This window comes from Chiloscyllium plagiosum, chromosome 19, assembly GCF_004010195.1.
Source record: "Chiloscyllium plagiosum isolate BGI_BamShark_2017 chromosome 19, ASM401019v2, whole genome shotgun sequence".
In the NCBI taxonomy this organism is placed as follows: domain Eukaryota; kingdom Metazoa; phylum Chordata; class Chondrichthyes; order Orectolobiformes; family Hemiscylliidae; genus Chiloscyllium; species Chiloscyllium plagiosum.
The window spans coordinates 23147632-23163456 of record NC_057728.1 but is presented as its reverse complement, the minus strand read 5'-3'; the positions used below and the strand labels follow the sequence as shown (position 1 = coordinate 23163456).

The 15825-nt window shown below is 36.6% G+C and overlaps 2 protein-coding genes across 12 annotated transcripts in view; one reads left to right on the top strand and one right to left on the bottom strand.

Moving 5' to 3' along the window:
• Nucleotides 1-15825, top strand: part of LOC122559589 (voltage-dependent calcium channel subunit alpha-2/delta-4-like) — a 483398-nt gene that overhangs the window by 294690 nt on the left and 172883 nt on the right. The gene's annotated exons all lie outside the window — the stretch shown is intronic.
• The window catches only part of lrtm2a (leucine-rich repeats and transmembrane domains 2a), a 96847-nt gene that overhangs the window by 33084 nt on the left and 47938 nt on the right, over nt 1-15825 (bottom strand). Inside the window, exon 1 of one of the 2 annotated variants that reach the window (XM_043709344.1) lies at nt 10705-10892. The exons of the other annotated variant lie outside the window; for it this stretch is intronic. The gene's annotated coding sequence lies outside the window, so the exon portion shown is untranslated. Of the gene's footprint in view, nt 1-10704; nt 10893-15825 lie in introns of those variants that run through there. 2 annotated transcript variants of the gene reach the window in all.

The window sequence follows — 15825 nt, the reverse complement described above, 5'->3', positions numbered from 1 at the left end:
TTCCTATCGGAAAAATGTTGTGAAACTTGAAAGGGTTCAGAAAAGATTTACAAGGATGTTGCCAGGGTTGGAGGATTTGAGCTATAGGGAGAGGCTGGACAGGCTGGGGCTGTTTTCCCTGGAGCATCGAAGGCTGAGGGGTGACCTTATAGAGGTTTACAAAATTATGAGGGGCATGGATTGGATAAATAGACAAAGTCTTTTCCCTGGGGTGGAGGAGTCCAGAACTAGAGGGCATAGGTTTAGGGTGAGAGGGGAAAGATATAAAAGAGACCTACGGGGCAACTCTTTCACACAAAGGATGGTACGTGTATGGAATGAACTGCCGGAGGAAGTGGTGGAGGCAGGTACAACTGCAACATTTAAGAGGTATTTGAATGGGCATACGAATAGAAAAGGTTTGGAGGGATATGTGCCAGATGCTGGCTGGTTGGACTAAATTGGGTTGGGATATCTGGTCAGCATGGATGGGTTGGACCGCAGGGTCTGTTTCCATGCTCTACATCTCTATGACTCTATGACTCTAGAATCAACCCATGGATTCAATGTGTGGCAAGAAGGGAAATGTTGCAGGTAGAAAGAGTTCAGATTTATCACTGTCTTGGAGGAGGATTCACGTTTAATGCCCGGATTAAGCAGATATGATAAGTAAACTTTGCAGCATAGTGATAGATCGCTGGACTTCAAATTTCGCAGTTTAATTATTTGAAAAGTCAAAAATTGAACAAATAATGGAAGTTTAATATTACACGCAGCTTATTGTATTCTTAATGATCCTGGTTCATTGGAACTGTTTTTGTTTCATAGGAATGGAAGTCACTACAGGTTATAATAAATAACTTGGAATCATCTAATGCTCAAATGTTTTCCTTTTTGCAAGGCTGTACCCTGATGTTACATTTTCCTATATTAAGTGCATCTTTTATCTAAACTAATGAATATTCACTGAGATATTTTTAGCTGTACTTAGCTGTACTAATCATAGATCAGTGTCATTAACATTGTTCAAAACTAAGGTCTATATTTTTAAAGTGAGGGAAGAAAGATTTAAAAGACGCCTAAGGGGCAATATTTTCACACAAAGGATGGTTCATCTGTGGGATAAACAGCCAAAGGAAGTCGTAGATGCAGGTACAGTCACAACATTCAGCAGACATTTGTATAGATAACTGAATAGGAAACATTTAGAGGGATATGGGCCAAATGCAGGCAAATGAGACTAATTTAAATGGACTGAAGGATCTGTATCCAAGCTGCATGACACTATAAATCAGAGTCTGCATTTTTTTAATCCTGTTCTTTGAATTCTAGAAAGAACATCAATGATTGCATGTTCATTTTTCCAGAATATTTTTATGGCCAACCAGTTACAATTAAGTTTTCTTTAGAAACCAACAATCTGACAGCCTCCCTTTCTTCACATATGGATACATATTAGTCATCCTATATGACGCACTATTTTTGCCGAGGTTTCTAAACTTTTGATACAAAATAACATTTAAAATTACTTACTCTGCTCTGTTAGTGGAAACATGCCTTCAGTTTGTTCTTTAAGTTTGCAATAGGAAAGTATGTATATCTGATTGATACCATTTTCCAGATTATCTTCCAAATCACTTCCCCAATAATAAATATTGTAATTTTGTTACTTGAACAGCACAAGATGAATCAACCAATGCCAAAGGAATTTTTAGTCATTTTTAGTTTGTATGTGAGATTGCCTGCAGCCATCTGCACGCATTCATTTTCTTCTATTGCATCAAAATTGAGTCTTCGCCTGTACTGCTTTCTCAAGCTTCTCCAAATTTGCTTACTCTCTAATTTCCCAGTTTCTTTTTTGATCTCTTCATTCAGCTGAGCAACTACTTTGATGGGTTCTGTTGCCTTTTGTTTCAAAGTTATTTATAGAATTCTTACACAGTTTGACAATTTTACATGGACATTCTGCTCATTTTGTAATCTTTCCTCTATGGATTCTGACTGCTTTTTAAACTTAATCTGTTACTTAAGATTGTCCTTAGTTGCTGTAAAGTTTGGATCTGGTCTTCCTCGCCACACATTTCATCATTTTTATTCTCTGGATCACTAACCGAGTTCAAAATATTTATTGTTCTTTTTTGTGACAAAGTTCCAGTAGTTTGTCAAGCTAGCTTCTAATTCAGCATTCAATCAACTGTTCTGAGTTATCATCAGTTTCTTTTCCAGCACAAGGTATTTCCATGATATATCTGATCCTTGCGGCTCATTAAGTTTTAACTGAAGATTAATTGAAGCATTCTCACCAATACCCACTCTTCATTAGGTACATAATTTTTTTTGCATGAATATTGGTTCTTAATATTGGTCAGTTTGTCTTCAATTGTATATAATTAGCAATATTCTTCTAATGTTTGGCCACAGTAATTTTGGGAAGTTTAGCATGATCAAGCAACTGCTGCAGCACAGTCAGTGCCATATTTGCAGCTCTACTGGATAAATCCTTACCAATATAAAATATACCCCCTCAATAGAAACGTGCAACAATTCTCATAATAGCAGCTTGATTTACTGAATTACATTGTCATTTAAGTTTTCACAAGAATTTAGAGGCATAATTCCCATGAATACCTCCCTTAATACTTTGTCTTCCACCAAACCATTAGGAACATAAATTGTATCATGAGCTCTCAAGAATGACTGAGCAGCCCAGGTGTATCTCAGAGTATTGCTTTGTTTAATAATAATAGAAAATGTTGGAGTTGAAGTTGACATTTGAAGTCTGATTTGACCAATCTTCACAAAGGACTATCTCTTGGATTATCTAAAGCTAAAATGTTTGAGTGTGCACTTTCCTTAAGTTTTTTAATGTTGTATTTGCTCTGAAAACTTCCCTAACAGTGTCATGTTTCATCATAGTGCTTCCAGTGCTTCAAACTGGAAGTGTGTCTAGTCTCAATATACAATCAGTTTAATTGTCAAACTTATTAACTGGTCTGTTTCTTCCTTGGCTGCAACACCAGCTTTCTTTAAGGACCTGGTCCAATTTATCAGAATGCAATTAACATTTTCTAAGTAAAACTATTGATGTGAGGTCCCTTCTAACTTATTCTGCTTAACATCTAACTCACAGTTAAAGGGTGACTTCCAAACTAATTTCCCTTTTAATTTACTGATCACAAAAATGCAAATTCCAGAGAAGTTTAACCTGAAAAAAAAATCATCAACATGCATCATAACGTTGCCTGCCAGTCTCTCTGTGTGACATCAGCAGAACACTGCTGGGTCTATTTTAAGCTGAATGCAACTTACCTTCAGTAATTTGGACTGAACTGAGAAATACTGCATCATATAACCTGTACGTACACTTGTTTAATTTGCACAATGTCCCTTCTCTATCACCTGTTTTAAAAGTGGTTTCAAAAATACTTTGCTTTGCAATTTTAATCCTGAAAAGATGCAGCCTTTGCTTTGACTGCTTTACCTTTCCATAAGAATGGTGTTAAAAGAGCTAAGATCACTTTTTTTTACAGTAGGAAAATTTACTCAAGCTTTTCTTTGAAATACCAAGCGCTAGTCTGACTATAATGTATGTGCCCCATCAGGCAGCACTTTCTCTGTGTATATCCATTCTTATGATTATGCTGGTTGTCCCAATTGGTAAAGCATTGTATACACCAATTTTTCCCAGCTTTTTTAGATTAGGTCACCTACAGTGTAGAAACAAGTCCATACCAACCCTCCAAACAGCAACCCATCCAGACCCATTCACCTAAATTTACCCCTGTTCAATGTACCTAACACTATGGGCAATCTAGTATGGTCAACTCACCTAACCTGCACATCTTTGGTTGTGGGAGGAGACCGGAGCAAACTCATGCAGACACGGGGAGAATGTGCAAACTCCACACAGTCACCAAGGTGGGAATCAAACCTGGATTCCTGGTGCTGTGAGGCAGCAGTGCTAACCACTGAGCACAATGCCGCCCTCTCCAACTCTTTTTGTTTGCATTATTAATTAACTCATCTTCTAATTTGTAAACACTACAACTTCTCAATCATAAGACCTTCTTGGTAGTCACGGTCTGTTCCATAATTCTTGACCTTCTCAAACCTCTCCCTGTTCTCCTTTCATTCAGGATTAAGACACTGTTGTGATCATAGTCACAACATAGTCTATTCCAAGGGCCATGTTCATTCCAGTTCCATTTCAGAATTTGTACTGCATTTTCTTGCCTTCCACAATTTTATTCCATGGATCTTACCTCTGATTCCTCATCTTGCACACTTAGCTAATATTTGTATATGCGAGGGGGTTTTCCTGCTCTCCCAAGATCAGGGATAGTTCTCCATTCACTGATCCATTCTGGCACATGTGCGACTTTGGTGCCAACTTTTGGTTATTGTCCTCTGGGGCAAAAAGCCTTGTCCTGTAACTGTGTGTCTTTTTGACTATATTCAGTCAGCTGAATGACCTGGTCCATATAATTATCCTACATGTGTGCCTGTGAATTATAATGTGCCTCATCACTTTCTATGACTTGTTCAGATTCAACAAGTGTGCAAGCAGTGTCAATTAACCTCAAAGAATGCACTCTAACAATTATGTTTCTTTGCTGTAAAACTGTTTTCTCACCACTGCTTATAAACTTACCCAGATCTTTCCAATTTTTCTGTCCTTCTTCTTTATAATGTTATATGTCGCTTTGTTAAAATTTATTTCTGATGGCTTTATATAATACAATAAAGCTCACTTAAATTCCTCTGACACCTCAGTCTTAATGAATACCCTTCTCCTTGCCTGCAGGGCATTGCAGTGCTCAGAGAAAGTGGTGCTAATTGTAATCCCTTTTGAAGCCAGGGAATGATCACTCAGTACTAATGAATTCTTGGATTTCCCGCTGAAACAAATTGTTATGGACTGTAGTGCCCAATAATTTGAAATGAGTTCCTTGCATAGACTGCCAATGTCAGGGCAAGTGTTAATTTACACCAGGTTAGAATTTTATGAAGCTTATTTATTTTTATGTGATTTCTTTCATACACTTTTTAGAGGGGCATTCTACTGCCATGTTCAAAGTTCATATTTTCATTGAATTATTGAATTCATCATTGAAAAATTCCCCTAATTATCAATTAATAACTTAGCCAGTGCCTCCAGCCTGGTATCTAACTATTTCACCATTGCCTTGTCTCTTATCATTCTTTTCCTATCAGATTATATTATTGTAGGCTAGATAAATCCAGTTGCAATCTCCCATACACTCAGTTCCATTGCTACAACTTTGGTAGATCCTGTTGCTATTGGGAGACACACGATGGGCTGTGGTGGTGTCCTCATATTTTTTACAGATATCATATTTATTGCTGATCTCTTCTATAAGTTTGCAACCTATCAGATTGAAGGGATTTATCAGCCTTTAGCCATATTATTTTCCCTCATACATTTTCTTCAGTGATATTTGTTGTATTGATTTTCTTGCTTTTTCTCTCAGAGATAATATTTGTTTTGACTATAGATTGGTAATCTAACAAGAGCCCCCAATTCATGTTACAATCCCAAACAAGTTACTTAAATTTTTGTTCATTCTGATTAGGGACCAGCACCCTTTTTATTTAAAATAAACCAACCTTGAAATCCCAGGTACTTATTATGAAAGTAATGTCATAGATTCCATGGTTTTGAACAAACAAATTAAACCCTACTACAAAAATTTAGAAAAAGGAAAACAATCTACTACATATATTCACAAATTATACTCTAACATCCAGAGATGTTACAAACTTGTGTTGGCAAATTATGATCAAACACCCCACAGACAGAGCTAAATTAATCTGTCCAATTCTAGATAACACATTTTAGGAGTGACGTTGGTTCCTTGGGTAGAATGCAGAGCAGGTTTTAAAGGGGGAAAAATGACTTGCTTTTATATAGCACTTCTTATGGCCCTTTGATTTTTTCAAAATACTTTAGTGTTACAGTCTGATAGTTTTTAAAAAAAATTAAACTTCCAGATAATAGCTCCATAGATGACATGACAAGATTTCATGTGTTTAGACTTTTTACTATAACAAAACACTGTTGACTAAACTTTGCTTTTGTAAACAATTTATGATTTAAACTACAAACCTCAGCATTCTACTTTTTCTTCTATCACAACTGACATCACACTTCATAGTTATACTTTACATTATCCTTTAAGTTAACATTCTATTCTTCTGGACCCAATCCAAAACCATTGTTAACACCCAGTGTTTTTTTTTCTTTTCCCGTCCAAGTCTGTGTTATCTCAGTTTGTGTTTCACAGTGAAACATTTCCATTGGAGATTCTTCTTGTAACTGAAGCTGGTCAAAGCTTCCAATCTCATTTTAACTCCTCATCAATTTGGGCTTTCTGTTTTTTCTTCAGTGGTGAACCATAGTGTTTTGCTTGCTGCAGCTGCGCTCCCTCTGTTGGGCCCTGGAAGATTAACCTTGTTTGAGAATTGTCAGGGTTTTCTTAAATTCTTCTCTTCTTAAAATCCAGCACCATCATAAAGTGAATCTCATGGGCTCCGTATCCAATTATGAATTGTAATTAGCTATCCTTGAGACCCCAACTGTCTCTCATCTTAGAAATATATTGATAACTTTAAAGCACAATTTATGTTGAATGTAATTTCATGATGCACATATATTAGGAATACAAATATTAATATTGGAAATTAAGCTTTTAAATGTAAGATAAACAAAAAAAAGCGAGGTTTGAGAAACTGGAAACCACCACTAACATAATTGCAATTCAAAGGATGATCCATGTTTATTTAAAGGTGTCAGAGTTGGAGGTGTGAAAATAGTAAACAATAGGTAGTCAGTCTTCTTTCATAATGGAGTCAGTGAATCTGGTAAGAAGTTACCCCCATTACAAATAAAATGTTTCACTTTGGTCACAGAATCAAAGTGATACTTTCAAAGTAAAGTCCGTTAGTTTAAATGTCTACCTGGGACATCCAAAAAAAAGTGCCTCTTTGTGATGGGGATATATTTCAGAGAAGTGTCTCTTTTTTTGTTTATCTGTGTACCTTATCACAGAAAAGCAGTGAAGTAAATCTGGAATCTCCATTTAGACAAGCAGAGAGAGAGAATCTGCCAACAGCTGTAGGTCATTAGCAGAAGACAATGAGGAAACAAATGTTTTCTGATGTGGAAGTACTGAACAAGATTATTGTGAAGTCCATGATTGAGGTGGATGACAAAAATTATATTTAGTGTTGAGAGTGAGATAGAGAGTCATCTCTATGGATACTTGTGAAAACATCCAAAGAAGTTGCTTATCTCTGAGAATAATAGCAACACTGAAGCGAGTCAAAATTCCTGACAGCTGTGGTACACCTTGGTATGGTTCCAGGAGAGCTGAAGAATTCTCAAGATCTCATGAAATAAAGATGAATTTGTGATGAAATAAAAGTGGAACAGGGTGTGTCCTGTTGTGGCATTTAATCTTAAATAATAAATGATTTTGAAAGATGGTGTTTAAGTTAGTGATACTTAATTTGTTTTTCCTTCCAAAATTGAATATTTTTATTTTAAATGTAAATTATACTTAAAAGCTGGAAGTCAAAATTTATTTTTGAAGATTGCTGCTATCTCCACTGATATCATAGTGAATTGTTCACAAAATAAAATAAATTTTCAACACCTTTTTTTTGGAAACTCTCAAACTATCCAATATTAGCACATTGACTGTAACTGTAAAAATCTTGCACTTTCTTCCCAGTAAAACAATTTGGGTTCCATTCAATATCTGACAACTAAACCACTTAAGTTTACTGTTAGACAGATGCCAGATAAGGTTATGACACCCTTCATCTAATCTTAACTTTAAAGATAAAGTGCCAAATATAACAATCTTATAAACCTCATATTTCAAATAAAAGTATCCATAGAATCCCTACAGTGTGGAAACAGCCATTTGGCCAAACGAGTCCACACCAACCTTCCGAAGAGCATCCCATCCCGATACATTCCTCTAACCTATTCCTGTAACCCTGCATTTCCCATGGCTAGTACACCCAACCTACACATCACTGAATACTATGGGTAATTTGTACACCCTGTGCAATGTTACTTCAATGCCTCTGTCTAAACCTTTTGTTCTGTACACCTTGCTTACCATGATCTGCCTGTACTGCTCGTAAACAAAGTTTTTCACTATACGTCAGTACACATGACAACAAATAAATCAATCAATCAATTTAGCATGGCCAATCCACCTAACTAGCACATCTTTGGACCTTTGAAGTCTCATCAACATTGTACTTTGGGAAATGCAGTGGCAAGTGTCCAACTAACAAAATCCCACAATCAACAATGTGACAGTGACCAGATAATTAATTTTGTGATATTGATTGTTTGATATTGACCAGGAAATTGGAATAACTCCTCTGCTCTTCTTGAAAATAGTACCATGATCATTTACCCAAGCAACTAAATGAGGCTATGGTTTAATGTTACATAAGACCATAAGATGTAGGCCAATCAGTTCATCAAGTCTATGAAGTCTGCTATTCAAGGAGATCATACCTAATCTGAACATCTTCAAATCCACTTTCCTATCTTGTATCAAAACCTTTTCAGGAAAAATGTGACTTAAGGTAAAATGACTTGGCAAGCCACCTCGTGAGATAATTGTCCAAGTGTTTGCTATGTTGCGATATTATAACTTACAGAAAGAGAGGCCAAAGGCCACCATCAGGTTTGATTCAGAAGAAAAGATCCATAACAGCAGATGTGCTGTTTAGCAGCCTCAAGGTAATCAAAGTTATAGAAGGGCTAATGAGTTAGTCTGTGTTTGCATGTATCAAGGAGAGACAGTAATAGAGAGAATCAGAAGAAATTTGCTATAAGGAAACTGCTTGCAACCTTTTCAGCTGAGTAAGTCATTTTAACCATAGGAGTGATGCTTTATTGGGATTGAGTGTCTGTAAAGGATATTACTGGGAAAAGTATTTCTTTTTCTTTTTCCTGTTTATGATAAGATCTTTCAATTTCTTTTATTTGTGTATTCTGGAATCTGACTAAATGGTCCAGTATCACTATTAACTGGCTCATGACCATATTTACTTGCTTATAAATACAAAAGTCATATGGTACACTTGGTTGAAAAGAAATTCAAAATAATTGTCTGCTTCACTGTAGCACCTTATATAATTCATATTATTTCTTACATCAACAAATAATTACCTATACATGTTGTTCCCCTTCCAACTGAGAATTAACATAAACTGATCATTCTATAACTTAATCATTATGATGTTAATTGCATGCAAAGAGTTTGATAGCCCTCATTATAACAGATTAACATTATACCACTGTTTCTAATGCCCTGTATGGCAGCCTTTCTTAAATAGTCACTTTAGATTACATTCCTCACTGTAGCACCCCACTTTGAAACATAGCATCACTAAACCACAATGTAAAGATATATCAAGTAGATGTTCACTTACATAGACATGAGTACATCCATACAAGATGATTGTGAGACAAGTACAAAGAGGGTGAGAAATCAGAAGATAAACACAGGTCCTGCAAGACTGTCTGACATTGATACAGGTAAATATAGGTGCAGTGAAGCAGACTTGCTGATGTGATAAAAATAGACATAGACGTTAACAGATAAACACAAGCACAGAAAAATCAAAGTCAAGCAAAGAGAAGAAGACTGACAAAGGAGCAAAGTTACAAGACATAGAATGATGGATGTGCTCGTACACAGATGTAGTCAGACTAGTAAACAGATATATATGACCACCGGCAAATTGTTATGGCTACAAATAGAAAGCTAGAGAAACCAGCAGGCAAGTAACTACAGATAAATACTTATTACAGGTATGTGGACCCACAAATGAAAAGAATATGTACAGACGGACTGATTGAAGGACAGCCTCAAGTACAGTTGAACTGGGTTTGTACAGTCAGTTAAATTGATCAATAACATGGAATACATTGAGTGCAAGCTTGGGCCCAGGATCTGCATTTACATAAACATCCACCTGTGACAATAAAGATGAAACTAAATATTGTGTGAAGGAATGCATCTAACTGAGCCATTTTCATTATACATACGGCTCGGTGAGGGAAGAGCTATATCACAGACGCACAGTCAGCACTGAATTTAATGTGATCATCCAAATGCCTGTCTGTTCATAAACTATAAAATGCACAGTATATAACATCTAACCCATGTGTAAAAATAGGAAGGATAAAGGCAATAGACACACATAAATATGAAGTCAAGATAAAAATAAACATTTAAGACATGCACATAGACCCTAAGATTTGATGCAATGTACAGATTTCTATGCTACAGCAATATAGTTACAGAATTATACAGGGGCAAATAAATTGACTGAAGTGTATGAATTTCAAAGACAGTACAATTTAACAGAAATATCACAATACTTTGGAGCATGCAGAAATTAGTAGCAAACAATTTAGAGAATAAAGGATTTCTGATAAGACATGGTTAGCTCTTGCCACTCATCCCTGCATTGCAACTTCATGCTCATTCAACAAATGTGATAGAATAATTCAAAAGGAGAGATCTGCTGTGGATTGACCCAGAGTGTTTTCCATGTTTGGAATCCTCTTGAAAATACAGAGAAAGGCACAGATCCTGTTCTAATGTTTAGTCTCCAAACCATTCTCTGAACCATTCATATTGCAACAAAAGATTTGAATGCACTTACATGTCACCTTGATTTTTCAATTTCTCACTCATTCTAATTGCTCAGCTGGATCTTGTTTCCATTTGTTGTTACCACATTGTAAGGTGCTGACTAGGAAGCAATAAGCCCTCTGGCACATTTCTCTTTCTGATGGTATTGGGACTGTGCAGTTTCACCACTGCTGCTGCTGTGTTATAGATAGTAACTTGAGATCTGCTTCCTGCTCTACTTACTGCTGATCAGCTGACAAAGCAGAGATCTGGCAGATGAATTGGTCACTTCCTAATATGAGTCAAATTAAATAATGTGACATATAATTAGAAATATTTCTGTTCCGTTTGTTTATTTTTACAATGACCCCTCTTAATATTATTTCCAAATACAATATCTTCAAATTCAATTTATTTTAATATCCAAAAGCATTCTTATTGAACAACAAAAGTATAACGTTTTGTTCCAAAGTACAGTGTCATTTAAATAGCTGTTCTAAGATGTTAGAAAGCATGAATGAGAAAATAAAAAGCTTGCTTGGAATATGTGCAGTTTCCCTTTATGACATTTGTATTGCATTTTATCACTTCCCTTAAACATTTCAACTTATAACCATAGAACCAAAGAAATGATACAGCAGAGAAGGGAGTCATACAGCCCATCTTGTCCATGCCGACCCAAAGAGACACAGATGCCCTTTCTAATCTCATTTTCCTGTACACAGCCCATTGCCCTGCAGCTTACAGCACATAGGCATAGATCCGGGTATTTTCTAAAAGAGTTTAAGGTCTCTGCCTCCAACTCAGGCAGCAAACTCACTAACCTCTGTGTAAAGAAGATTTTTCTCATGTCCCCTCTAATGCTTTTGCCACTTATGAACCTATGACCCTTGGTTTTTAAACTTGCTGCCAAGGGAAACAGGTTCCTCCCATGTACCCCTACATCTCGCAATTTTATATACCTCATTCATGTCACTCCTTAGCCTTCTCTGTTGCAAGGAAAACAATCCCAACCTCTCCAATCTCTCATAACTACAACTCCAGTCCTGGAAACATTCAACTAAATCTTTGCTGCATTCTCTCCAGAGCAATTATGTCCTTCCTGTAATGTGGTGACCAGAACTGCACACAGTCCTCCAGTTGTGGTCTCACCAGTGTCTTATACAGTTTCATCATTGCATGCCTACATTTGTATTCTATACTTCTGCCAATGAAGGAGAATATTCCATATTCATTTTTCTACTACCTTATCAACATATACTGCTCCCTTTAAGGACCCATGCACTTGCTTGCCAACGTCATCTCACTTCATCTATTCCTCTCAGTATATTCCCATTTATTGTGAATTTTGTTTTACTGTTTGACCTCCCTAAATGCATTATCTCAGACTTATCAGAGTTGAACTCCATCTGTCACTTTCCTGCCCATTCCACCAATCCATCTACATCATTTTGGAGCTTACAACTATTTTCTACACTATCCATTACATGGTCAATATTTGTGCCTTCTGAAAATTTCCCAATTCTGCTCCATACATTCAAATCCATTAATGTATAAAACAAACAGCAGGGGCCCAGCATCAAGTCCTATAGAACACCAATTGAAACAGCTTTCCATTCGCAAAGACAGTCAACAACTATCACCCTTTCTAAGCCAACTTTGGATCAAATTCGACACCTTACCCTGTATTCCATGGGCTTTTACCTTTTTGACCAGACTGCCAAGTGGGGACCTTGTCAAATGCCTTACTAAAATCTATGTAGACAACATCCACTGCAGTACCCTCATCAATCCTCCTTGTCACTTCCTCAAATAATTCAATCAAATTTGTAAGGCATGACCTTCCCTTAACAAAGCCATGCTGACTAATCCTAATGGTTCCATGCCTAAGTGACAGTTTGTCTAATCTCTCAGGATTGATTCTAACAATTTGCCTACTACTAAAGTAAAACTAACTGGCCTATAATTGTTTGGCATTTCCTTTGTAACCTTTTGAAAGTCTGAAACCACATTTGCATTTCTCCAGTCCTCTGGCACCTCACCTGTATCTAGTAAAGATTTGAAAATAATCTGAAAAGCATCTACTATTTTCTCCCTGACCACCTTCAGCATTCTAGTGAACAATCCATTTGGCCATGGTGACTTAACCCACTTTCCAGGATTCTAACACTTCCTCTCATGTTATGATTATTTTGTTCAATATTTCACAGTGCTCCTCTTGGACTACTAGATCTGTATCATCCTTTTCCTTAGTGAATATGGAAACAAAAAGTTCATTTAAACTTCTTCCCATATTCTCGCACACAAGTTCCGTTCTTAATCTTTGATAAGTCACACATTTTCCGTAACTTATCCTTTTGCCCTTTATATACTTGTAAAACCGCTTTGAGTTTTCCTTAATCTTACTTGCTAATATTTTTTCATGCCCTCTCATTGATCTCTTTACATTTTTCTTTACTTGATCCCTTACTTTCCATTCTCATCTGCAATGTTAAGTTCTTGCCCCCTCCTTTTCTTTTTCTATTTAATCTTCCTCTGTATGTTTCTAGACAATGATGGGGGTCTAGATCTGGCAGTACACTTCTTATTTTGGGATGAGATATGTCTGCTTTGCGCTCTAAGGATCTCACTTTTAGTGCCTCCCAATATTTGACCACTGATTTATCATTTTGCAGTCCGGTCCAGTCCACCTCGGTCAAATTACTTCTCAGTTTTGGAAAATCTGTTTTCCCCAGTTTAAAACTTTTATTCCTGATTTACTTTTGTCCTTTTCCATAATAATACTAAATCTAACTGAATAGTGGCCGCTATCCCAGGTATAGTTGTCCACAGTCACTTTCCCATCTTCATTTCCCAAAACTAAATCCAGATTTGCATCTCCTCTCATTTGGCTTGTTACACATTGTTTATATTTTATTATCCTGGACAAAGTATGTGAATTTTTCACCTTCAACACTCCTTATATTTTTTTGAAAGCCAGTTGATGGGATAGTTAAAGTCTCCTAAGATTATTGCCCTCCTGTTCCTACAGGCAGAATTTTGTGTATATCTGTGTTCTCTTACTCCCTCTCACTATTTGGGGATCTATAGTATACTCCGAGTACTGTGCCTGCCTCTTTTTTATTTCTAAACTCAACCCATAAAGCCTTATTAATTAACCCATTTAGTGTATCATCCCTTCTCAAAATTGTAATTATATTTTAACCAATATTGCAATCACCTCCCCTCCTTTTTTGTAACTCACCCTCTCCTGTAGATAATATTTTACAGCAAGATCTTGAAAATGTCAGAAAAAATTGTCCCATTTGGTTGTTTTCAAAAGTGTTGCATGAGGGAATAATGGCAATTATATAATATCATAAAGCATTATTGAATACTATATTACCCCGAACAAGTAGAATGGGACACAGTTGTATATCTGACATGAAGGACAGTGTCTTTAACAATGTAACATTGCTCTAAGTTGTCCTTGATTGCCACACTAATGTGCTGTTTGAACTCAGATGAGAGTGCAATCAGCTGGGCCAGGCTGATCCTAGACATTTGAAGATGCTGCACACAGTTTTCAGACAGGCCAGCACAAATCACTTTGCTTTGAACTCCATGTGGTTTATGTATTTCCAGAAAAAAATTCCTTACAAAGCCAATCAGAATGAAACTCTAGATCAGCCTTCTTACTTTACATCCTACATTATTCATCTTTAATCAATTACTTACTGAAGCATGATGTTTCCATGGTTTCATGCACACGGGAACATTTTCCCTTCATACAGTATTTGATCATCACTAATTTATTAAACTTACTGTAAATTTATATATTAATACAGGTTGAAAAATAATAATTAATAATAACAATGGTAAACTTTGAGGCCCATACGATAGGGAATCTGAGAAACATAGAAGATAGGAGCAATTGTAGGCCATTCAACCCTTCAAATCTGCTCATTTATTCATCATGATCATAGCTGAGCATTGAGTTCAATACCTTAATCCCACCACCTCCCATATCCCTTGATCCCTTTAGCTACAAGAGCTGTATCTACTTCCTTTTTGAAAACACATCATATTTTGGCCTTAACCATTTTCTGTGATAATTCACCACTCTGTGGGTAAAGAAATTTCTCCTCATTACAATCCAAAAAGGTTTACTCCTTATCCTTGCTATGAGTCCTTGATCTAGACCTCCTCACAGTCATAACATCCTTCCTGCACCTAACCTATTTACTCCATTACAACTTCATAGGTTTCAATGGGACCCCCTTCATTCTTCTAAATGCCAATGAATACAATCCCACCTGACTACATCTCTCCTTATACATAAGTCCTACCATTCTTGGAATCAAGTTGGTAAACCTTCGCTGCACTCCCTCTGTAACAAAAACATCCTTCCTCAGTTAAGGAGATTGAAAGTGCACATAATGTTCCAGGTGTGACCTCACCAATTGCAGCAAGATATCCTTGTTCCTGTACTCAAATCCTCTCACTATGAAGGCCAATATACAGTTTGCTTTCTTTACTGCCTGCTGCCCATCATGCTTACTTTTAGCAACTGCGGCATGAAGCCACCTAGATCTCATTGAACATTCCACTCTTTCAATTTACAGACATTCAAATAATAATCTGCCTTCTGACCTTTGCTATCAAATTGGATAATCTCACATTTATCCACATTTTACAGCATATGCCATGCATTTTTCCTCTCATTCAGCTTATCCAAATCACTATCAACATCACTGCATATTCTTCACAGTTCACCCTTCCGTCAAGCTTTGTCTCATCTGCAAAATTTGAGATGGTACATTTAGTTCCCTCATCCAAATCTTTAAGATATATATCAACATAGAAGAGGGGAAAATACAGGAAAATAATTAAGTTTGCACAGGGCTTGATCTACTTCAAAAGGTTATATAGGGAGTTGAGTCTGAGGAGATCATGAGGTTGGTTATGGCTTCAATCGATCACTGATCCTCTAATCCTCTATCCATGAGGAGCGGGAGTGGGAGTGTGATCAGAATGTGTACAGATACAGATCTTCCACCATTGATAGCAAAATAACGTCTTATGTGTTTGTAAGGAAAAAGACAAGTGGAATGTAGGTGACACAGTGGCTAGCACTGCTGCCTTACAGTGCCAGGGACAAGTTTGATTCCAG